This window comes from Bubalus bubalis, chromosome 15 (genome assembly GCF_019923935.1).
Source record: "Bubalus bubalis isolate 160015118507 breed Murrah chromosome 15, NDDB_SH_1, whole genome shotgun sequence".
Taxonomy (NCBI): Eukaryota; Metazoa; Chordata; class Mammalia; order Artiodactyla; family Bovidae; genus Bubalus; species Bubalus bubalis.
This window is the reverse complement of record NC_059171.1, coordinates 79,815,467-79,839,417: the sequence shown is the minus strand read 5'-3', so window position 1 is coordinate 79,839,417 and position 23,951 is coordinate 79,815,467. Positions and strand designations below refer to the sequence as shown.

The 23,951-nt window shown below is 52.4% G+C and overlaps 1 long non-coding RNA gene across 1 annotated transcript; it reads right to left on the bottom strand.

Moving 5' to 3' along the window:
- Positions 1-2,236: 2,236 nt before the first annotated feature.
- LOC123329530 lies at positions 2,237-22,437 on the bottom strand. Its single transcript, XR_006545131.2, has 3 exons — positions 22,156-22,437; positions 21,697-21,904; positions 2,237-2,646 (listed from the first exon to the last, which is right to left on the bottom strand). It is a non-coding gene; the product is annotated as an uncharacterized LOC123329530 (long non-coding RNA).
- Positions 22,438-23,951: the final 1,514 nt, after the last annotated feature.

Genomic DNA, 23,951 nt, shown 5'->3' with positions numbered 1-23,951 from the left:
GGGTCAGGAAGATGTGCAGACGCTGCCATGGAGGGGCGGCAGGGAAAGCCACGCGGGCAGGCAGGTGCGCCCTGAGGGCTGCCCTCAGGAACCCCAGAGGCTTCTCTGCTCTTCCGTCTGCCTTTCTCTATGAAGACGCGGCTTCAGCCACACTCTGCAGAGAGCGCTGACCACCTGGAGCTGGCTCTGTGGTTGAGGGACATCTAGTAGTGACGTCACCAGTCTTGATCATGACAACCAGTGGCTCACACAGCCTGGGAGCCTGCATGACCTGCCCGTGAGCCGTCGGTGAACCCGTGGGGGTGAGCCGGGCCAGCTGGGTCCACCTGTGAAGGACCTGGGGCTCAGAGCCACGGCCAGGTCCACGTAGTAGCCCACATGCCATCCGTAGGTACCAGGCAGTGGGGGGAGCTGTGTCCAGTTCCCCCAGGGGGTGAGGATGGGGCTGAGCTGAGGGGCTGGAGCCCAGAGCTGAGACACCCCTATAGACAAGTGGGGGTGAGTCTCAGCTCCTTCCTGCTGGGCCTCCCGCTCTCCTGGCCTGAACACAGGGGAACCCGTCCCAGCCTCTGAGGCCGTCAGTGGAGCCTCAATTAGAGGCCCCCACAGGGGACACGCACACAGAGCAGCTCTAACTTCTCTGTAGCAATGTCTTTGGTGAGTGTGGGAAAGCCCCAGGGTGATTTTCATCACCATCCGTGGCGCCTACCCGCTGCCAGCTGCCCCTGGGAAGAACACCTGCCGTGTGGGAGGCTGACAGCAGGTTGGGCCTGGGTGCTTCCCAAACACCTGGAGCAGCCAGACGGGTGGAGGGGTCCGGGTCTCCTCTGGGGGGGCGGGCAACGCCTGTCAATCAGAACCCCATGCCCCACCCTGCTCCCCACCCACAGCTCAGGTCAGAAAGGGGCACTGCAGGTCGGACGCCTGGAGAAGCTTCCAGAACCGTAGATGGGTGCATGCATTCTGCAGAGTAGGTGATAAAGGTCAAGGAGGAACTGAGCTGGAATGAGTCTTGTGGAATGAAAACATAACATTTCAGAGATAATTTTGTAAAAGGAGTCATCAGGCCAATATATCACCATGTCGATTTAACTGTGGGGTTGGAAATAACCTTTACTTTGATGCTTACTCAATTGTGGAAGCCACAGCCTCCCAAGAAAGGATCTAAATGTTACAGACGCGTCTGCCTCAGGTGGCCTGGGTCGTGCTATCACAAATGGCTCTGGAGCCAACCCAAGGGCACCTAGGAAACGCAGATGATGCAGACTGACCATCTTACACAGAGCCCTGGGACCCGGGTCCCAGAAGAGCCAACACCAGGGGACCTCCTGGGATACAGGCAACTGGGCACCAGCCATGCAGATTCCACTGACCATTTTCTAAGCACCTCCCGCGTGGCTGGATGGAAGCTGGAGGCTAGAAGACAAGTCAGGAAAAGTTGGACCATCGAGGGAGCCCAGGCCAGGAAGGAAGCCACACGGGAGGTGGGAACTGACCTTCATGCCTCCGCTCTCCACCTGGTCACTTGTTCCCTTCCTTTCTCCACCTGCCTTCGTGCTCACACAGGCTGAACCTGCTCTGTCCACTGTGGCAGCCCGGGGCCCATGGGGGTATTGACCTTGTGTGGGCCAGGCATGGGCCGCACATGCTACCTCCCCCTACCGAGACACACAGCAGGGGAGCTGGCGGATGTGGTTCCGGACGTGGTTCTGGTCCAGTCACACACAGGGGCCTGGGAAAGGAGAGGAAATTTTTCACCCAAGGGCGGCCCTTGGAGGCTGGTCAAAGGACCCCACGAGGTGGGTGCCATCCTCATGTATGCTTCTGTTTCAGACGGTGGCTAGACAGAGCCTCAGGCTTCCAGGACTTGCTAGGCACTCAGGCCCTCCCCTTCCAAGGACTGTGGGCCAGGACTACCATGCCCCGCAGCAGGCAACCATCAGATCTGGTGAGTTTGAAGAGTGGCGCCCAGTGTTCTGGGGAACTACCCCATCTCTGGGTGCCCCTGAAGGCTGGCGGATATACTGCAGTGAATACCCAGCAGTGTGGCTGGGGGGAGGGGCAGGGTCTGGGGGCACAAGAAAGAGAAATGTCTGCCAAAGAATGCAAGTGCTTGCGATTATGCAAAAATATGCAGAGGTGTGTATTGGTATAAAGAAATTAAAGGTTTTAAATAAATTAATTCATCATCTTAAAGGTTTTATGATGTTGTTTGAGAAATTAGGGCAAATCCTGAGCTTAGGGTCTGTTTGCTGAAATAAGCAGAAAATATATATAAAGTTTTATCTCTAACAATGATTTCTCTCTGTACCAAATGGCCCTCGGTCTAGTTTAAAAATCTGAGAGTAATATGGCAGCTTTATGTAGTAGGATGTTACAGTCTTTTGTGCGTCGTTTTATTTTATCGCATACATTACATCAAGAGTAACGTTTAACACCTCTGGACGTCCGGTTTTCTGAAGCACCCTTGACTTGCTCTGCTGTGGGAGCATCATAGATGGTCACCTTATCAGAGGACCCGGGTGACCCAGGGAGCAGTGGCAGACGCAAGATGGGACGTGTCCCTGTGTGAGTCCTGATATCTTTCCACGGGCAGAAGAGGGCAAGTTGTCATGGGGTTGGTCCTCAGTTAATGCATAATAATTCCTAAAAACATAGAAGTATGTCAATTAATATTATTTAGTGTTAAAACTTTAAAATAATTCTTAAAACTAATGCTCAGCTGAACTTTCTGAGTGGCCAGGGTCCCCTCTGCCCGTCTCCTGAGCCACAAGGCTCAAGAAGTGGGGTTGATGTCCAGGCTCACCCTCCACCCCAGACGCAGTGAGTGTCCATCGTTGTCCCTGGCCGCACATGCAGACCAGGGCCTCTGAGGGAAGGGACTTTGTGCGTCTGCAGTTTTCACAGTGGCCGTGAGTGCCCATGAGTGGCGTTGGGCCTGGAGCCCTCAGGGGTGGGCCTGCTTGGGGCTCCGCCACCCTCCGCTGGTCCTACTGGCAGACTTGGCCACTCGGACCATTAGCTTCATTAAACCTGGCTCAGAACCAAGGCGCTTTAATTATTCTCCCAGGGGAAACTAGCACTCCCCTCCCCACCACAGGCCCTGCAGAGGACAGGCAAAAAAGAAAATAAAATGAAACACTGCCAGTCCGTCAGGCTCCCAATGAAGACAGACTGCTGACACCAAGGGGAGCCTGGTGCGAGGAGGCACTGAGTGTGGAACAGACTGGCTCAAATTAATTGCTTCAGCTGTGACCTCTGGGCCCTGCGAAAGGTTGGGAGTGTTGACTACACAGAGCAGAAAAACCCAGCCAAGTTCACACAGTAATTGGTGGTGAACTCAGCGCCACCTGGGTGGTCTGTGAGCAGAGCCTCCTGTGATGTCTGTCTGCTGAAGGGGGACGTGGGAGAACAGACACAGGGGCATGAACCATGGGGGGCTGGGGAGACATGGGGGGCTGGTAGGAACCACAGGGGAAGGGGGGCATGGGGGGCTGGGGAGACACAGGGGAAGGGGGGGCCATGGGGGGCTGGGGAGCTGCAGGGGAAGGGGAGCCATGGGGGGCTGGGGAGACACGGGGACGGGGGAGACATGGGGGGCTGGGGAGACACGGGGGACAGGGGAAACACGGGGGGCTGGGGAGCCACAGGGGAAGGGGAGCCATGGGGGGCTGGGGAGACATGGGGACGGGGGAGGCATGGGGGGCTGGGGAGACATGGGGGCTGGGGGAAACACAGGGGGCTGGGGAGCCACAGTGAAGGGGGGCCACAGGGGGCTGGGGAGCCACAGGGAAGGGGGGGCCACGGGGGACCAGGGAGTCACAAGGGAAGGGGGGGCACCATGGGGGGCAGGGGAGCCACAGGGGAAGGGGGGCCATGGGGGGGCTGGGGAGCCACAGGGGAAGGGGGGCCATGGGGAGGCTGGGGAGCCACAGGGAAGGGGGGGCCACAGGGGGCTGGGAAGCCACAGGGTAAGGGGGTCCACGGGGGGCTGGGGAGCCACAGGGTAGGGGGGGCCATGGGGGGCTGGGGAGCCACAGGGTAAGGGGGGCCACGGGGGGCTGGGGAGCCACAGGGTAGGGGGGGCCATGGGGGGCTGGGGAGCCACAGGGTAAGGGGGGCCACAGGGGGCTGGGGAGCCACAGGGTAAGGGGGGCCACGGGGTCTGGGGAGCCACAGGGGAAAGGGGGGCCATGAGGGGCTGGGGAGCCTCAGGGGAAGGGGGACACCACCGTGGGCTGGGGAGCCGCAGGGGAGGGGGCACCACCGGGGGCTGGGGAGCCGCAGGGGAGGGGGCACCACCGGGGGCTGGGGAGCCGCAGGGGAGGGGGCACCACCGGGGGCTGGGGAGCCGCAGGGGAGGGGGCACCACCGGGGGCTGGGGAGCCGCAGGGGAGGGGGCACCACCAGGGCTGGCAAGCCGTGCCCCCAGCGGGGTGCAGGCTGCACCTGGTGCACCTGATCGGCACGGCCATTCACCTGGTGGCCTCTCACACCAGCCACAGCGCCTGTGTGACACTTTCCAGTGGCACGCGTGCCAGTGTGATGACTGAGACAGCTCTCAGGCGGCACTTGGTTTGGGGGCGGGTGGGATGAGCACTTCCTCCTGCTCTGGGAGTTTGGGGTCGGGGGCCTCCTCTGGCCTGGGGTCAAGGACAGAAGGCCTACTTGCCCGCCCTGCTCACACAGGTGGTCCTGTCCCGGCTGTGGAGTGACCACTTGGGCCTCCTCTCAGTATCGAAGTCAGGAGCCCTGCTGGTGCCCACTCCTGTGCCTGACTGCCTACTCAAAACCTCCACCCGGATGTGCAGGGTGCCCTCAACTCAAGCCCAGGACCGACGTCAAGGCCCCCCTCCCACCCGCGTGGGCTGGCCCCGCGTCCCCGCCCCTGGTGAGGATGCCCAGCCCGTCTGGGAGCTCAGGCCAGCACACCAGCTCCTGCCCTCTCCCACCACCGAGACCGTCGGGGCGGAGCTGATGGCGTTTGTCCTAAGTGCCAGTCTGACTTCTCGGGTCCACCCCCCCCTCCTCCCTGACCGCCCCTTGGGCCCCAGCGCAGGCTGGCTCTCACCCTGTTCCCTGAAACGCCGCTGCCCTCCTGGGCACTGACCCCGGCTCTCCTCTGTCCGGGAGCTTGGGGACACGCTGACAGCCCCAGCGTCCACCCCACTCACCGTCTCCAGGCAGATTCCCAGCGTGTCCTGCCCAGAGCGCCTCCTCTGACCCATCTGGGGTCCTCACCCTTTATTCATCTCCCTTGGAAACCTTCCTTGAACCGTAGAATACATTTGCTTCAGACATTTGCGGTGTGTTCCCCTGCCCACCCGCCTTCGTGGCTGCAAGCCCAGCCTTACCTTTGTCCCTTCGCAGTGTAATTTTTTTCTGACAGAATGCTGAAAGATGATGTATTCATTCTTGAAATAAAGAGAAACCTAACCGTCGGGCCTGGGGCACTTTCTCTGATTCTGTTTGGGGAAGGCTGAGCCCTTGCAACCTTTCTTCTCTGTTTTCTTTCTCTCTAGGAAAGCTTTCTTCAATTGCATATTTGATAATTGCTCATGATCCGAGTTATCAGAGTTCTTCCTTAGAAACATTTTTATGTTTCGAAAGCTTGGGTTTCTATTCTCTGTCCTCCCTAGCAAATCGTTTTTCATGTAAGATTCAGGTATTTATAATTTTTTTTGTTGTTGTAAATTGCAAGGAAGCCTCTCAGGGTGGCCCTGATCTGATTCTCCTCCATCTCATATCTTTTCCTCCCTATTCCCACACAGTCCTTAACGCTGCGCTTCGGGCTTCCCTGCAGCCTGAGTTGTCTCCCCCGCCCTTTCATCTCAGCTCATTCTCTCCTCGTGGCTGGCTGTCTCCCGATTTTGAGAGAGCCATGGCATTTGGCATCTGGCTGAGGTTGTCAGTTTTCTAGGATGTTTAATCAGTAACCCTTTCCCCAAAGTCTTCTCTCCTAGAACTTTGAAGAGGATGCCCTTTATTAATTAAAAGAACAATCACAACATGTAAGCACAGAACATGCATGAAACACACACACACTTAAACAGCCACCATGAAGCATGCACAGAACCACCATGGAGTTTAGGAGATAGAGCATCACTGGCCCCTTGCTACTCCATCTCCCCTCGACCCAGAGGTGACTACCGCCCTGGTTTTTTGAGCATCTTCCTTTAGTTTGATCATCTATGCGTATGTCCTAAACAACACACAGCTTAATGTCTCCAGCTTTGAAGTTTATATAAATGGAAGCACACAACATGTAGTGCCTCCCTGGTAGCTCAGTTGATAAAAGAATCCACCTGCAATGCAGGAGACCCTGGTTTGATTCCTGGGTCAGGAAGATCCCCCGGAGAAGGGATAGGCTGCCTACTCCAGTATTATTAGACTTCCTTTGTGGCTCAGCTGGTAAAGAACGCGCCTGCAATGTGTGAGACCTGGGTTCTATCCCTGGGTTGGGAAGATCCCCTGGAGAAGAAAAAGGCTACCCACTCCAGTATTCTGGCCTGGAGAAATTCTATGGACTACAGTCCATGGGGTCACAAAGAGTCAGACATGACTTAATGGCTTTCACTTTTCACAGAATATGTATTCTTTTTGGACTTGCTTTTTTCATCAACACCATGTTGTGAGATTAATTTTTGGGATATTTACAGCTGCAGCCTGAACTCTTAGAGGATCCTTCGCATGAAATTGCCACATTGTACATATTCTATTTATTTGGATGGATAACCGGGTAGTCAGATATGGGTCTGGTTCACCTGTCCTGTGTTCTAAGCTTAGAGACTCAGACATGGAATTGGCAAACCATGAGGTAGGGCCATGTTCAGATTTATCCAGGCTGCTTTGTAAGTTCAGTTCAGTCTCTCAGTAGTGTCTGACTCTCTGCAACCCCAGGCTTCCCTGTCCATCACCAGCTCCCAGAGCTTGCTCAAACTCATGTGCATCGAGTCGGTGAGGCCATCCAACCATTTCATCCTCTATCGTCCCCTTCTCAAACTGCCTTCAATCTTCCCCATCATCAGAGCCTTTTCCAATGAGTCAGCTCTCATCAGGTGGCCAAAGTATTGCAGTTTCAACTTCAGCATAATTCCTTCCAGTGAAAATTCAGGACTGATTTCCTTTAGGATTTACTGGTTTGATCTCCTTGCAGTCCAAGGGATTCTCAAGAGTCTTCTCCAACACCACAGTTCAAAAGCATCAATTCTTCAGCATTCTGCTTTCTTTATGGTCCAACTCTCACATCCATGCATGACTACTGGAAAAACCATGGCCTTGACTAGATGGACTTTTGTCAGCAAAGTAATGTCTCTGCTTTTTAATATGCTGTCTAGATTGATCATATTCAATTTAATTTCATGGCTGCAGTCACCATCTGCAGTGATTTTGTAGCCCCCCAAAATAGAGTCTCTCACTGTTTCCATTGTTTCTCTATTTGCCATGAAGTGATGAGACCAGATGCCATGATCTTAGTTTTTTGAATGCTGAGTTTTAAGCCAACTTTTTCACTGTTTTGTAAACTGATTGCTTTTTAAAACAGTGGGAAATTTTGGTGCCTCCTCATTCCTACCATCATCTGATGCTGTTTGACTTTTGATTTTTGCCAATATACTGGATGTGCAGTGGCATCTCACTGAGATTTTGATTTGCTTTTTCCTGATTTCTAATCAAATTCAGCACATTTTCATATTTATAAGATTTGGGGATTTTTTTGGTGAGATGTCTCAAAGTCTTTGCTCAGTCTTTCTATTTGAGAGGAGCTCTTTGTGTTAGAAATCACTAATTGGTTGGTTAAATACAATGAAAATCTCTTGTCTTAGTTTGTGGTTTATTCTTTTATTTAAAATTCAATTTGAATTCAATTTGATTCAATAAATCAGAGTTCTTTGATTTTATGCAAATTAATAAATCTTTTCCTTTGGGTTTGAACTTCTTTATGTCTTATTTTTAAAATCTTAATGTTTTCCAACAGCATTATAGTTTTGCATTTTCTAAGTCTTAAATCCATGTGAAATTATTTTTTGCATGTAGTATAAGATAGGGATTCAATTTCATTTCTTTTCTGCCTGGACACCCAATTTTCCCAGCTTGGTTTCTTGAAAAGCTCAATTTTTCCCCTCTAATCTTCAATAATCTTCAATATTCAGACATTTCTATAAACTTGTGGGTCTGTTTCTGGGATGTGTTCTGTCTTCCTGGTGTAATTTTTTTGCTCCTGAACAATGATCACTCACCCTAATTAAGCTTACAAAAGTCTAGTCAATTGAGAGAACAAGTCTGCCTATGTCATTAGCTTCCAGGAACTCAGTGATCTCTGGCCCTTTGCATTTCCATATGAATTTCTGAATTAGTTTATCATATGTCACACCAAAAATTTAAAAGGATTTGTATTATTGCATTGGATCAGTAAACCAGTTTTGGATAGTTGACATTTTTCTGTACTCAATCTTCCAATCCATGAAAATGCAATGTTATTTATTTAGGTTTTCATTAACAGCTCACGATAAAATGATCTAATTACCCCCCAAATGTAGACAGTTCTCCAGATTTTACCCACAAGGTCCTGTGCATCTTTTACTGCCTTGTTTCTCCGTCTCAGCCGTTCCTGTCCCCGTCTGCTGTGCAGCCACTTGGTCTTGTCCCTCCGTCTCAGCCGTTCCTGCCCCTGTCTGCTGTGCAGCCGCTTGGAAGCCATCACTCCCTGCGTGTGGTGCTCTTTCACATCGCTCTTCAGATGAGACCCTTTCTAGGACCCCGTGCATGGGGAGAGGAAGCCGCTCACCACTCTTCCCTGCAGCGCCGTCTGTGGCTCCACCCCACCTGCCGTCACTGCTTCTTACCACCAGTCTCACCAAAGACCCGTTATTCTCATTAGTAGTTTGCAAAGGACCAGCTTCTGACTTTCCTGACCCTCTCTTACTTGTTTCTTTCCTAGTTCATCAATTTATCTTTTTATCTCTATTATTGATTTTTTTCATCCTATTGTTCTATACTGGGTTTATTTTGTTATTTTCCCCCTAACTTCTAAAAATGGATGCTCAAGTCATTAATCTTCAGCTTTTCTTTTATCCTCCTGAGGATTGCTTTAGTTGCATCCCACAGGTTTTCCCCCAGAATATGTTTATTTTCATCAAGTTCTAAACATTTTCCAAGTTTCATGGGAATTCCCTGGAGGTCCAGTGGTTGGGACTCAGGGGGCTGGAGTTCCATGCCTGGTCAGGAAACTAAAATCCTAAAAGCCATGTGGTGTGACCTAAATAAATAAATATTTTCCAGTTTACATTATAGGCTTCCCAGGTGGGGCTGGTTGTAAAGAACCCGCCCGCCAGCGCAGGAGACTTAAGATCCCTGCGCTGGGAAGATCCCCTGGAGGAGGGCACAGCAACCCACTCCAGTATTCTCACCTGGAGAATCCCATGGACAGAGGAGCCCGGTGGGATACAGCCTATAGGTTTGCAAAGACTCAGACACAACTGAAGTGACCTGGCGCGAATGCACGCGTGGATTTGCACACCAACTGTGCTTGCTGCAGGCCCATCAGCCTCTAGCTGCAGGGCCGTGGAGCACCGTTCACTCTGATCAGAGCACAGTGAGCGTGTTTGCACTTTTCCTCTCTCCTAGGTGGCCATCCCATCTCCCACCCGGACCCCACCATCCTTCAGAACTGTTCCACCCCCAGATCCCTAATTCCAGAACCCCAGGCTCTGAGTCCCCAACTCTGCCCAGTGCTTCCCGTCTGCTCTGTCCCGCCAGGTCTTCTTCATCCTGGAAGGACCCCTGTCCTCCTGACCCCTCTGCTTTGCTCTGTCCCCAGGCTCCCCTGAGCTGCCCCACGCCCTTCTGGGCTAATCCCCAGGAAGGAGCTGGGTGGAGAAGGGCCCTGGGTCCGGGAGGAAGTCAACCAGCGCCACCAGGCAGGGAGGAGCTGAGGGAGCACCAGCCAGCCTCCCACTGCCGCCTCTCTGATCACATCCAGCCAGGAGCTGCAGGCAGAGCATCCTTGGATGCAGTCCACACAGCATCCACAGTGAGGGCACAGCGTGGTGGGAAGAGTGTGGAGGGGGTCCTGGGGGTAAAGAGAGCAGCCCCGATTCCTGTGAGCTCACCACCTCGTGCTCAGGAGAGAGCCTGCTCTGGGCCTCCATTTCCTCCACTCCCTCCATCCCTGGTCCAGGCAGCCTCTACCCTACCTGCCCTTTGAGACAGATGGCTCAGGCTGACTCGCCTGGGTCTGGAAGTGGATGACTTCCCTGGAGGCTGTTAAAATCAAATAGAATAAAGACCAGACTGGACAATCCCCCAAATAGACAAAACCATTTAAGCTGCGTGAGCAAAACTGAATTGAGCTTATTTCTGGAACATAAGCAAAATGTAGGTTATTTGTTGTAAATGCCTCTGGTAATGATCCAAGGAAAACTGAAGTCTTCTTCCTAAAATGGTAGAAGATGGTCGCTTTCAACCAGCCCCCTGCCGCCTGGAAGCCCCATTGTGAAAACCCACCTTGGATAAATAGTCACCTCCTTTTCACTCCAGAGGTCACGCTGTAACCTCCGCCTCGGGCTCTGCTCAGCTCTAGACGTGGAGGCTCCCCTGTGCAAGGGTTCTGTGTAAACTCTTCCAAAAGACTAACTGATCTAGTTTCAGCTTCCCCGTTTCTGGATTTATGATGAGTCTCAGCCCTTCCCTGGCGGCTGGCTCAGGGTGCTCCAGGCCACTCCCTCGCTCCCTGGGACACTTCCGCTCTCAGGTCTCCGTGCATCCTTTCCAGAATCTTCTCTGCCTTCTGGGCCGGGTCTGCTCCATGTTCTGCCTGTTCAGGAGCACATGGTGGGGCCTCCCCGACCCTTCTCCACAATCTCTCCTCTGGAAATCCCCGGACCTCCGGCTTCATGGTTGCATCTGTTCTGATGACCTCAAACACCTCTCCCCTGGGGTCAGCCGCAGACCAGGTCCCCCCAGCGAGGCAGACAGCTGGCCACTGGCTGCAGGAAACTGAGAGAATTAGTGCCCGAGACAGCCATTTCTGCCGTCTGCCCTTAGGCACCAGCAAGGGAAGAGTGACCAGGACCGGCAAGAGGAAACCAGTCTTTTGGGAGGAGTGTGTGACCCCCCCACGGCACGCAGGGCAGGAGAGGCACCAAGGCCCCAGCCCCATCCTCTGCACTCCCCAGCACCCCACCCATCAAGCACACCCCAGAGGTGGAGGGGACGACGTGTCTGGCTGCCCAGGGCACAGAGGGTGGAGAGGGGCAAAGATAGGTCTGGGGGTAGTTGGGGGCGGAACAGAGGACACAGCACAGAGGAGCCGCCCAGGGTGGACTCTGGACCTCACTTGCCTGACTAGACTTGGAATTTTACCTCTCGTTAGCTGTGTGACGTTGGTTAGGTCCCTTAACTTCTTTGTGCCTCAGTTTACTCATCTGTAAATTAGGATGGTGACCGTGAGGCTGAGATGAGCTACCACATGTGGATCAGTCAGAAAAGAACCCAGCACACAGAGCACGTGCTACGTTTTAGTTGTAATGAGTTGATTTCTCCCCTTGTCAAAGCTTCGGCCTCTCAAAGGCAGCCAGTCCCAACCCTGCTGGGGTTTCAGCAGTCCCTGGCTGCTCAATGTCTGCCACCCACCCATTCATACCGCCATATATTTGACTGAACAGCTGTCTATTTCATTGTCCAAACCAAAGCATTTCTGAGAGGAAACAGGGACAATTGACAAGGATGTCGTGAAAACACTTTTGAGCTGAGACACCTCGACAGACAAGGTTCCGCCATCACCCCGCCATCCCCCTCCCACGCCAGCCGCCAGAGCTCGGCATGGACCTGCCTCTATCTTGCCACCACCTCCTGCAAGCTAGAGAAATCTCATTTCATCTCATTAAGTAGTTAGAACTTAATCAACACAATACCTTCATTTGTAAAATAGATAAGAAAGAAAGAGATGAGTTTCTAATAAAAATAGCCGCCCTTGACCATCCCTCTTTGCCCCCCCTCCCCACCTTGAGATGACCTCTTGGAATCCTTTTAGCTGAATCTCCCAATAACTGCATTCATATTTCAAATACAATTCTTCTTTCTTGCTTTATAAACTTTGTTTTCAGTTTTACGCATTATCAGTTGCCCTCTGACAACAGTAGGTGAGGATTTGGCTCATCACCCGCCTCCCTCGCCAGTCAAGGCACCAGCATTTAACTTCTGTGACTCACATCATGCACTGATGCTCTGTGTCTTTCCCACCAAATACAAAAGACCTGGACTGACTCCCTCACCAGAAAATGCTGACACCGCCCCCTTCCGAGCACCTGCCCTTTCTACCACTAGCATCCTTGGGGTTAGAGGTGGCACAGTTCACACGTGGCTGTAGTTAAGCCCCTGCACTTTGCCTCCAGGCTGCTTCTCAAATCTGAAAATTTGAGAAAATGCACGTGGCGTGTTCACGGAGAGAATTTTTTTTTTCCCTCTAGAATTTCCATCTGACTTTTCTTCTGTTACTGTTTACACATGTTCATCATATTATGTTTTCAAAATCTTCATCCATGAAAGGATTCTGTTGAGTCCCTGTCCCCTTATTTTTCCCTGGAGTTCTGCCTCCAGGGCTTCCCACCTCCCACTGCATCCAAACAGTGGCCCTGGATGCCCATGGGGGCTTGGCGTCCTGGGACCTGTCATCTGATGTGACCGCCCCCATTGTGCCTGTGATCCTTCAGTCCCTCTTGATTCCTTTGTTTTGCTGGAGAACATCCTCAAAAGTACAGGAAAGAGTGTACAGACACGTTTCTAGAGGTGTTAATACTTGAATATTCTAAGAAGTGAGAGTTGATTGAAAATCTGCGTGTTTCAACAATTTCTCTTTTCCACTTTCTGATATTGTGAATGACCACAGCTAGGAGCACGGACTGGCCGACAGCCAAGGCCAAGCCTGGTGTCACCTGTCTTGTGGGTCAGGCTTCACTGGCACTCACCCACACCCATGTGTGGGGGTCCTGGGTAGGCTGGCTTTTCTCCGCCCCCGTGGCACAGGAGTTGTGACCATCTGCATGATCTGCAATGCCTAAATACTGACTGTTTTCGCCCTGCCACTGAGCAGCACCAGGCAGAGAGCTGCCTGGATGAAGGGCGTGTTCTCTGTACTGGGCAGTACGAAGCTACGAGGACTTGTGATGTGCCCAGTGCCACCGAGGAAGCAGATCTTGATTGTAGGTAACCCTAGTGTTAGTGTTATTCACTTAGCTGTGCCTGAATCTTTGCAACCCTCTGGACTGTAGGCCTCCAGGCTCCTCTATCCATGGGATTCTCCAGGCAAGAATACTGCAGTGGGTTGCCCTGCCCACTTCCAGGGGATCTTCCCAACCCAAGGATCAAACCCAGATTTCCTGCATTGCAGGTGGATTCTTTACCGTCTGAACCACTGGAAACAATTAACTCTACTTTAAGCCCCATGTCTGGCTAGTGGCTTCCACGCTGGACAGCTCTTTGGCTGGTTGAGGCTGGAGTCAGGCCTTCGGGAACAGGGCCATGGTGTGGTCTGCATGGACACAGGCTCTGAGGCAGCTTCACTGGGATGCAGGAGACCTCAAAGACAGGTGTGGACCCCTGTCACCACCCTGGAGATCCTTCTCCTGCCCAACCAGGGGACAGACAGCTCTGTCCTCCTCTCACACTGAGTGGAGACAAATGGCAGGAAACCCGGGGTGCTCCTCTTCCCATCACTGCTGTGTTAGGGTTGCGGTGGCTGCAGTGCTGTCAGTCCGAAGTTCTGGGGAGAAGTTCTGTCCACCGCCTGTCAGCACAGTGACCTGTGCAGGCCACTTCCTGTCCACCGCCTGTCAGCACAGTGACCTGTGCAGGCCACTTCCTGTCCATCGCCTGTTAGCACAGTGACCTACACAGGCCACTTCCTGTCCACCGCCTGTTAGCACAGTGACCTACACAGGCCACTTCCTGTCCACTGCCTGTTAGCACAGTGACCTGTGCAGGCCACTTCCTGTCCATCGCCTGTTAGCACAGTGACCTACACAGGCCACTTCCTGTCCACTGCCTGTTAGCACAGTGACCTGTGCAGGCCACTTCCTGTCCACCGCCTGTTAGCACAGTGACCTACACAGGTCACTTCCTGTCCACTGCCTGTTAGCACAGTGACCTGTGCAGGCCACTTCCTGTCCATCGCCTGTTAGCACAGTGACCTGTGCAGGCCACTTCCTGTCCATCGCCTGTTAGCACAGTGACCTGTGCAGGCCACTTCCTGTCCATAGCCTGTTAGCACAGTGACCTACACAGGCCACTTCCTGTCCACCGCCTGTTAGCACAGTGACCTGTGCAGGCCACTTCCTGTCCACCGCCTGTTAGCACAGTGACTTACACAGGCCACTTCCTGTCCACCGCCTGTTAGCACAGTGACCTGTGCAGACCACTTCCTGTCCACCGCCTGTTAGCACAGTGACCTACACAGGCCACTTCCTGTCCACCGCCTGTTAGCACAGTGGCCTGTGCAGGCCACTTCCTGTCCACTGCCTGTTAGCACAGTGACCTACACAGGCCACTTCCTGTCCACCGCCTGTTAGCACAGTGGCCTGTGCAGGCCACTTCCTGCCCATAGCCTGTTAGCACAGTGACTTACACAGGCCACTTCCTGTCCACCGCCTGTTAGCACAGTGACCTACACAGGCCACTTCCTGTCCACCGCCTGTTAGCACAGTGACCTGTGCAGGCCACTTCCTGTCCATAGCCTGTTAGCACAGTGACCTGTGCAGACCACTTCCTGTCCACCGCCTGTTAGCACAGTGACCTACACAGGCCACTTCCTGTCCACCGCCTGTTAGCACAGTGACTTACACAGGCCACTTCCTGTCCACCGCCTGTTAGCACAGTGACCTGTGCAGGCCACTTCCTGTCCACCACCTGTTAGCACAGTGACCTGTGCTGACTAGTTCCTTGTGCACCGCCTGTTAGCACAGTGACCTGTGCAGACCGCTTCCTGTCCACCGCCTGTTAACACAGTGACCTGTGCAGACCACTTCCTGTCCACCGCCTGTTGGCACAGTGACCTGTGCTGACTAGTTCCTTGTGCACCGCCTGTTAGCACAGTGACCTGTGCAGGCCACTTCCTGTCCACCACCTGTTAGCACCAGTGACCTGTGCTGACTAGTTCCTTGTGCACCGCCTGTTAGCACAGTGACCTGTGCAGACCGCTTCCTGTCCACCGCCTGTTAACACAGTGACCTGTGCAGACCACTTCCTGTCCACCGCCTGTTGGCACAGTGACCTACACAGGCCACTTCCCGTCCACCGCCTGTTAGCACAGTGACTTACACAGGCCACTTCCTGTCCACCGCCTGTTAGCACAGTGACTTACACAGGCCACTTCCTGTCCACCGCCTGTTAGCACAGTGACCTACACAGGCCACTTCCTGTCCACCGCCTGTTAGCACAGTGACTTACACAGGCCACTTCCTGTCCACCGCCTTTTAGCACAGTGACCTTCGCAGGCCACTTCTCTGATCTCCAGAGTCCATCTCAGCAGATAGACGGGCTCCCTCGGTGTTCCAGGGAAGGCCAGGTAAGCTGCTGGACCTACAGTGCCAGCACTTAATAAGTTTACAGTAAACCAGGGGTTCCTGGGCTGCATTTCCCAGAAGTCCTGCCTGGTGTGAGGTCTGTTTATGTTGCTGTAAAACTCAAGTTTAATAATGATGTTGCAGAAACAGTTTGTGAGGTGGAACTCAGTGGATTCCTGAGAATATTTGATGTGTAAGTGTGTGGTGGTCAGTGTTCAGTTAAAGGGATGTGTCTTTCCAGCTTCCCTGATTATGAAAGGATGCAGCCCTCTCTCTTCGTGTGCTATTCCCTAACCACACTTGTTACCAGGGGCCTAGTGTCAGCATGCATGCACACGCACACACATGCACACACATGCACACCCACAGTCCACTCCTCTGGGGCTCTGCTGACAGTCCTCCAGAGAACCCCTCTCCCGTGGTACACACCTGCTTCCCTCAGGGTCCACTGCCAGCCGAGCTGTGCTGAGGCTCATCCAGTGAGTCCCACCCATGACCCCCATTCCCTCTGTGCTTTTATGTCACTTGGGATGCGTGCAAAGGTAAGTGACAAGCATTTTGCTCTCCATTTCCAAGAAGAGGTGAAAAATGAATAAATAGGTGGCAAAACTGACAAGGCATCTGTCCCCAGTGGGTTTGTCTGTAATTAAAAACCACCCAGTTTTAGTTTCACCCAATATAGCTGCCTGCCCCCTGAAACTTTTACAGAACGCCTGCGTGCTAATGAGAGTGCCAGTTAATTACTTGCAAAATGATTAAGAAATCATACTGGGACAATTGATGGGTCTCGGCAGGGAGCCCATCAGATGTCTCCCAGGCCTCCCATCCCAGGAGCTCCTCGCTGGCTGGCAGTCTCATTCCTGAAGGGTGGCGGTGACACGGCTGGCAGATGGCAGGCTGGGGCTCTGGGCTCAGCCATGGGGCATCAAAGGCCTGCAGAGGTCAAGGCTACCTCCCCATCCCTGCAGGACCACCTCTGCTTATCCTGTTCCCAGCAAGTTCCAGGGCTGCGAGAGAGCTCCGGCACCTTGCTACCCCTCGGCAGCTTCCTGGGAGGGTGACCCCTGCCACTCCCCACCAGCCCTGCCCACAAGGCTATCTCCTGCTCCGCTGGGTAAGGGCTGCTGTCAGGGCTCTGGCAGTGAATCAAGGCTATTTCCTGGGCCTGCCCTTGAGCCTGCTCACGGGGGCCAGAGAGCACAGCTCCGGGTAGGGCACTGCCCAGACCTGCCCAGGAACGTCTGCCCACCTGCCCGGAGGCTGGGCTGCATCTGAGCTGTCCAGTGCCTGGAGGTGAGGGGAGGAAGGTAAGGATGGGGAGGGGGCAGCCGCTGGAAGGAGAGAGAGAGCAGGTAGACTGTCGGCTTTGAATTGCACCTGGGGCTCTGCAGAGCTTACTTTGTCTCCTGCTTTGTTCCCATCACAGAGGGAGTGAGGGTCTTCCTGCTCCACTCTGCCCTGGGGCTGGTACGGGGGCTTGTCCTCACTCCCTGACAGCAAGGCTCAAAGCCAGGCTCCCAGGAAGGAGACTTCCTGCCACCCCCTTCTTCCTGAAGACTCCCCTTGTTCTCCGGAGTGGCCCTGCGACTTGGACTTCTCTGGACGTGCCCTCTGCCCTGACCAGCTCTGCAGCCTCTGCTGGATGGAGTGAACAGCCACTCTGCACCGGCCCACCACGTGCTGGGAGGGAGGTGGGTGGAGGGATCCCACTGTATCCCAGGTGCCAGCCCTGTCCCTCCTTAGCCAGCTGCTCCTGCTGTCCTGCAAGGTGACAGGAGCGTCCACTGAGATCCAGGCTCTGGGCAGGGGGCAAAGAGCCAAACGGGTCTCAAGCTGCAAGTCAATGACACTCAGCAGGTTTCCTGGGAGACACTCAGCTCTGGGACAACACCAGCAATTCTGGAGAAAATTCAAAGCCACGCGTGCACACGTGCACACACACACACACACACACACACTCGCACACTCACCTTTCTTTCTAATCAGCATCCCAGCTGACAAGCCCTGACGTGGGCTGATTTAAAACCTGCCCTGTTTGAAGCCATCGCGGCAGCAGTTTTCTTTGATTTTGCTTCTAATTATGAAGCCGCTCAGCGGGAGGCCTCCAGCTGTCCTGCTCGCCCTTCCCAGCTCTGAAAGGCTGTGGCTGTCACACGTCCCCACCCATGCCTGCCACTCCAGGGCCCAGGGAACACAGCGGGGGGACCTGCTACAGAAAGCCCTCCAGCTGAGGGGAGCGCAGTGACACCCCTCCTCCCTGAGCCCGGCTCTGCCCTACGTCCCAGGCACATCCTCTAGTCTCCCTGAAGATCACAGCAGGACACAACAGCACAGCCCACGACACAGCCCTGCCTCCGGGGAGCTCCTGAGAGCACTGGAAACGCCTGGCATGCGTCCCTCCTGTCCTGATTCAGGAGCTTACAGTTTGCAGAATGTGTACCAGCCATGATTCCACTTCACCCTCGCAGCATCTCCACCCGCACTGCGCAGACAGGACACGGGGCACCCAGCGCAGAAGCTGCCAAATAATGAGCAAACCTGAGCTGTTCGGGGTCCAGACTTAGGAGTCTTCCCTGCCTCCTGCCCCACTGCCGAAGCTCACACCCACGAGCCCACCCCCCAAGTTCAGGCTCCAGACCTCCTTTGCTGGGGTAGAAGGGAAAAGGGATCGGCATGTCAGGAGGAGAAATGAAGGCTGCCCAAACAAGGTGCTTCTGTATTTTTCTACAATTAAAATAAAAAAAATTTTTTTAATTTTGAAATCATTATGGATTCATAGAAAGTTGCAAAGAGTACAGAGAAGTCCTACGGGCCCTTTCTTCAGTTTCCTTGACACAGGCAGGATGATGAAGACGTAGAGCACTCCACCGAAGCCAGGAGCCTGGCCCTGGAGCGGCGTGCATGGAGCTTTTCAACACCTAATCACTCGTGTCCCCCCGTGCGACCCCCACCGGGGTCAGGATACAGGATGGCTCCCTGCCACCACGCTGACCCTTGGCAACCACTAATCTGTTTCTCCAGCTCTATGATTTTCAAGAATGTTGTGTTCTTCATGCAGTATGTAACCTTTAGAGGTCGGTTTATTTTTACTCAGCATAATGTCACTGGGATCCAGCCAAACTGTGGTGTGCCTCAGTAGTGCGCATCTTTTCATCCGAGTAGTGATTCATGGAGTGGACCGGCCAGGCCAGAACTTGTTCTAAACTTTCTCTTACAGAGGGTCATTTTGGTTGTTTCCAGTTTGGGACACTTACAAACAAAGCTGCTATAAACAATTGTATACGGGTATCTATATGGACCCAAATTCTCAGTCTCTAGGATAAATGCCCGAGTGCAGTTGCTGGGTTGTATGGTCTGTTTGATTAGATTTTTAGGAACCATCCTTCAGGGTGTCTGTACCGTTTTATGTTCCCACCAGAAGGGTCTGAGACTCAGATGGTCTCGCCGGCACTTTCTTCAGGTGTCCTCACCAGCGTTTGGTACTGTGTGTGTGCACAAGTCGTGTTTGGAGTGTCAGCTGCCCTAATAGGTGTGTAGGGGTTTCTCACTGTGGCCTTAATTTGCATTTCCCCAATGGCCAGCAACGTTGAACATCTCGTGCGCTTTCCTTCCATCTGTGTACCCTCTTGATGCTGCTGCTGCTGCTAAGTCTCTTCATCTGTGTCCAACTCTTGTGACCCTGTGGACAATAGCCTACCACTCTCCTCTGTCCATGGCATTCTCTAGGCAAGAATACTGGAGTGGATTGCCATACCCCCTCCAAGGGACCTTCCTGACCCAGGGATCGAACCCACATCTCTTATATCTCCTGCATTGGCAGGCAAGTTCTTTACCACTAACGTCACCAGGGAAGCCCGTACACACTCTTTAGGGAATGGTTTCTTCACTTCCTTTGCCATCTTTTTATTTGACATGTTGGTTTTCTTGCTGTTAAATTTTGAGAGTTTTTTGTATATTTTAGAAATGTGTATAGTGTTAGATATGAGTTTTTGCCTCCATCCATAGCTTATCTTTTCATTCCCTTGACTATGCCGTTTTCAGAGCACGAGTTTTTAGTTTTGATGAGATCCAGCTTTATTAATTTTTTTGTATGGCTCATACTTTCTGTGTCATGTCTAAGAACTCTTCACCAAGTCTGGAAAATTTTCCCCTATGTGTTCTTCAAAAAGTCTCACAGTTTTACCCTTTGTATTTAAATATATGATCATTTGGATTTGATTTTACCTAAGGTGTTAGGTGTCGGTTGAGGGCTCTTTGCTTTTTATCTGTGGATATCCAAGTGCTCTAGGACCATTGTTTAAGAAACTGTCCTTCCCTGTGGAATTGCTTTTGCTTTTTTGTCAAAAATCAGTTGAGTAATTTGAGAGGGTATATTTCTGGGTTTCCTGTTCTGATCCACTAATCTACGTGTCCCCTTCCTCTGCCAATACCACACAGTCTTGATTAAAACACAATAAGTCTTGAAATCAGGTAGGCTGATCCCTCTGGTTCGTTCTTCTCTTTCAAAATTGTTTTAGTTATTCTAGTTTATCAGACTTTCCATACAAATTTGAGAATGATCTTATTTACATCTATGAAAACACTTCCTGGGATTTTGATAGGAATTGTGCTAAACCTGCGTATCAGTTTGGGGAAAATTAATGCCTTTAGTCTGTTGACTATTCCAATCCATGAACATGGTATTTGTCTCCATTTACTCAGATCTTTTAAATTTCCTTCATCAGCATTTGTGTGGCTTTCAGCATACAGTTTCTGAACATGTTGTATTAGATTTACAACTACTTCATTTTTTGAGTAATTATAAATGGCTTTGTATTTTTAATCTCACTTTCCACATATTCACTGCTAGTATTTAAAATACATTTATTTTTGCATGTTGATCTTGTAGCCTATGATCTTGCTAAACACACTTACTAATTCTAGGAGGTTTTTTCCCTCTTTATGATCCTCTTTTTTCCCTTTTAAATTAGTCGATTCCTTGGGATTCTACATTGACACTTTCACGTTGTCTACATTTAAGTCCAGTTTTGTTTCTTCCTTCTCAATGCATACAGCTTTCTGTACTTCCACTTGTCTTCTCTCTCTGCCTAGACCTTTAGTGCCGTGTTGACCAGCAGTGGTGAGAGTCACCCTCATCTTATTCTCAGTCGTCAGGGGAGGAGTACTCATTCTTCCACCACTAGTTATGATGCTAACTGATGTAGATGTTAGATGAAAACCTCAGGTTCCTTCCAGGGAAGGCACAGCATCTGCTGCGAAAGCAAATGAAGGGCCTGCCTTAGGGTCAGGTAAGGAGGCCTGGAAGACACCCAGGCTTGGATCTGAGGGAGAAGGAGGACCCAGCCAGAGGGATCAAGTGAGACAGTGCGTTGGTGAGGGTCCTCAGAGTCTTTGAAGGGCCCTGGGGTGGGAGAGAGTGCAGGGCATGCGGGGAAATGGAGGGCGGCCAGCAAGGGAGGGTGTAAAAGAAGGGAAGCTTGACAGGCCAGACTCTGCCTCCATCGGAGACCACAGTAAAGGTACAGCTTTATCCCAGGGACAGAGAGTGGGACGGGACACAGAGCAGCAGCAGTGAGATCAGCTCACAGGTCACCGCCATTTTCAAGGTCAAAGGCAAAGGTGGCTCAGGATGTGGAAGTGAGCAGTGGGAAGAAGCCTGGGTATAAAACCATTTAGAGGGTAAAGTCCACAAGCTGTGATGGATCAGAAGTTGGGGTGACAGCTAGGGAGGTGCTGTGAGCCTGCTCTTTTGATCAGCGCCCTGTTTCCCTAGAAGGTGACATGTTAACTGTGCCGAGGAGTTTCTGGACCCAGCACCCTCCTCATTCACAACACCCACATGCCAAGCCCTGAATGGCACAGCACTCTGCAGCCTGGAGGGTTCTGGATGGCCATCACCCCTGGCCATCCTGCTCACACTCCTCAGGGGCCCCCACAGCCAGCCTCCCTCCCCCCACCGTCGGCCCCAGCCCCTGACCTTTCCGGGAGTGGTTGTGCTCTCAGGATTCCCTGAACCAGTTCCACTGGGGCAGGCTGCAGTGCCTCCCCCCGCACCATCCCACGCCTGGCCTGGCCTCCCTCGCGTCTCCCGGTGTCCAGCTGTGGAGTCGGGCTTCGGATGCCTGTCCTCTTGGATTACCTGAGTTCTTGCCATCGGAGAAGCAGAAGTCTTCAGGCACCATCGTTTGATGTGCGCTATAGACTCCTGGGTGCTGCCGCTTTCATGCCTGTCTGCAGTGAGTCTGATGTCCCCAGGAGGTAAGCACCATCACGTTCTTTTCTCGGCTCCCCACGGACGCCACTAAGCTGCTATGCCCGGCAAGTGAGTTTTTGCTAAACTGGATCTTCTGGAATTGAAGTGTATGGTTCTGTAGAGCATCAGGCCCAGAGAAGCAGAAGAAAGATGGCTAGCTGAACCCGGGTTGGTGGAGAAGGTGGGTGGGCTCCCTGAAGCCCTGGGCAGGGGCGGTGGGGGGGGGGGGCAGATGAAGGGAAGCGTGGGAACCGACAAAATCAGAACCTGCTGGAATACGGTGGCGGCTGCACATCAGCGGGATCCAGGTGCGGTAATCAGAGGGAGGCTGGCGGGGCTGCTTACCTGGTGTTGGAGGTTGAGGCGGCAGACGGAGGGAGGTGATGTGACTCAGACGCTGTAGCTGCCGAGGCAGTGTGTTCCCTAGGCTGCTGGAGCTCAGAAGAGCTCAGAGGAGTGCCCGTGGGCTGGTGCTGAATCTTGCTCTGCAGAGCTGGAACAGCGACTCCCAGCAGCCGGGCTCAGCCCCTGGCCCTGTGGGTGCCCCTGCGGGGGGTGACTGTGCTGGGGTAATGTGCCAAGGCAGGCAAAGAGCTCTGCAGTCTCTTGTCCCCACTGTGCCTCCCAGTCTCCCACTGGCAGCAGCAAAGAGCAGTCAGACGCCCAGGGCCTGGGGCTGGTGCTTGCCAATCCCAGCCCCAGGGCCACAGAGCAAAGCACGGGAGTTTGGACTTGGAGCCAAGAGACAGGGAAACCAGCTCTGCATTGACAGGAAGGGAACTGGGGCTAGTTGATAGCTCATTTTTTTTTTCTTTTTGCAGTGAATTAAAAACAAACACCCACATCTACCCACCCAAATTAATTTTTCCTCATTTTGCTCCAGATATTTAAAATATAAAGGAAATGAACAATTCCGATCAGACTGAAGTCTTCTTCACTGTCCTCAAGCTCAGAGAAGAATTCGTCTCTCAGCCGTGAGGATAAACTGCCTGCACTTTTCTTTATATTAATGCTGTGACGTATGTATCAGTGAAAAACGCATGTTATTGCCATGGGGTTTTTAAAAAATCATATAAGAGTGAATTATAAATCAAGACTTAACCATGAAGTCGTGGTAATTAACATTCTCCCCTGCTGTACGTATTCCGAAACATTTTTTTTCATTCAAAATGTGCCTTTGAAATATAGCCACGTCATTCATTATGTCTGTAGTTTACTAAGATCTAGTAGCTGTAGCAGAGTGTATTCAAATGGAACCCCTGATGTCCGGATTTATGCTTGACTTCCCCTGTTAGAAACAATGCCACAGTGAAAATTCCATGCGTTTATCTCAGCACTCTTTCAGATTTCCATAAGATTCTATATTCGTCTAGGTAGATTTGATGAGTCAGATGTTTGAACAGCTACATTTTTATTTGCTTAAGTTTATTTTTAATTTGCATACAGTAACATTCACTCTTTGTGCCCAGTTTAAAAGATTTTGACAAATCCTCATCACATTTAGGAGCCTTATCAACCCCAAATTCCTGCTCCCGCTTCTCTCGTGGTCCACCGCTCGCCGCATCTCTACCCCAGGCAGCCACCGGTCTCTTCATCCATTTGCTTCTTCTCGAATGGCATGTAAGTGGAATAGCAGAGTGTGTGGCATTTGGGGTTTGGCTTCCTTCACTGGCATCCTGCCTCTGGAACTCACTCCAGTGCTCAAGAGCATCCAGCTCATTCCTGCTTGGTCCTGAAGAGGACCCTGCAGTGCAGAGGGACCCACTGTGTTCATTCCTCCACCCGAGAGAGGCTGTTTGGGGATTTTTGGTGATGGCAAACATTCACCCATAGGTCTAGTGAAAATATCGGCTTTCATTTCTCTTGGGAAAGGCCTGAGAGTGGGATTGCTGGGTCATACTACAAGTGCACACTTGACTGCTTAGGGAAATACCAAACTGTTTCCAAAGTTGAGATGCTGCTGCACCACTTACACCCCCACCAGCGGTGAAGTCAGGATGCCAGGTGCTCTGCATCCTTGCGAGAACTTGATGTTGTTGGGTAAATATAGCATATATACACACGCATACTAAGTCACGTCAGTCATGTCCAACTCTTAGCAACCCTATGGACTGTAGCACGCCAGGCTCCTCTGTTGATGG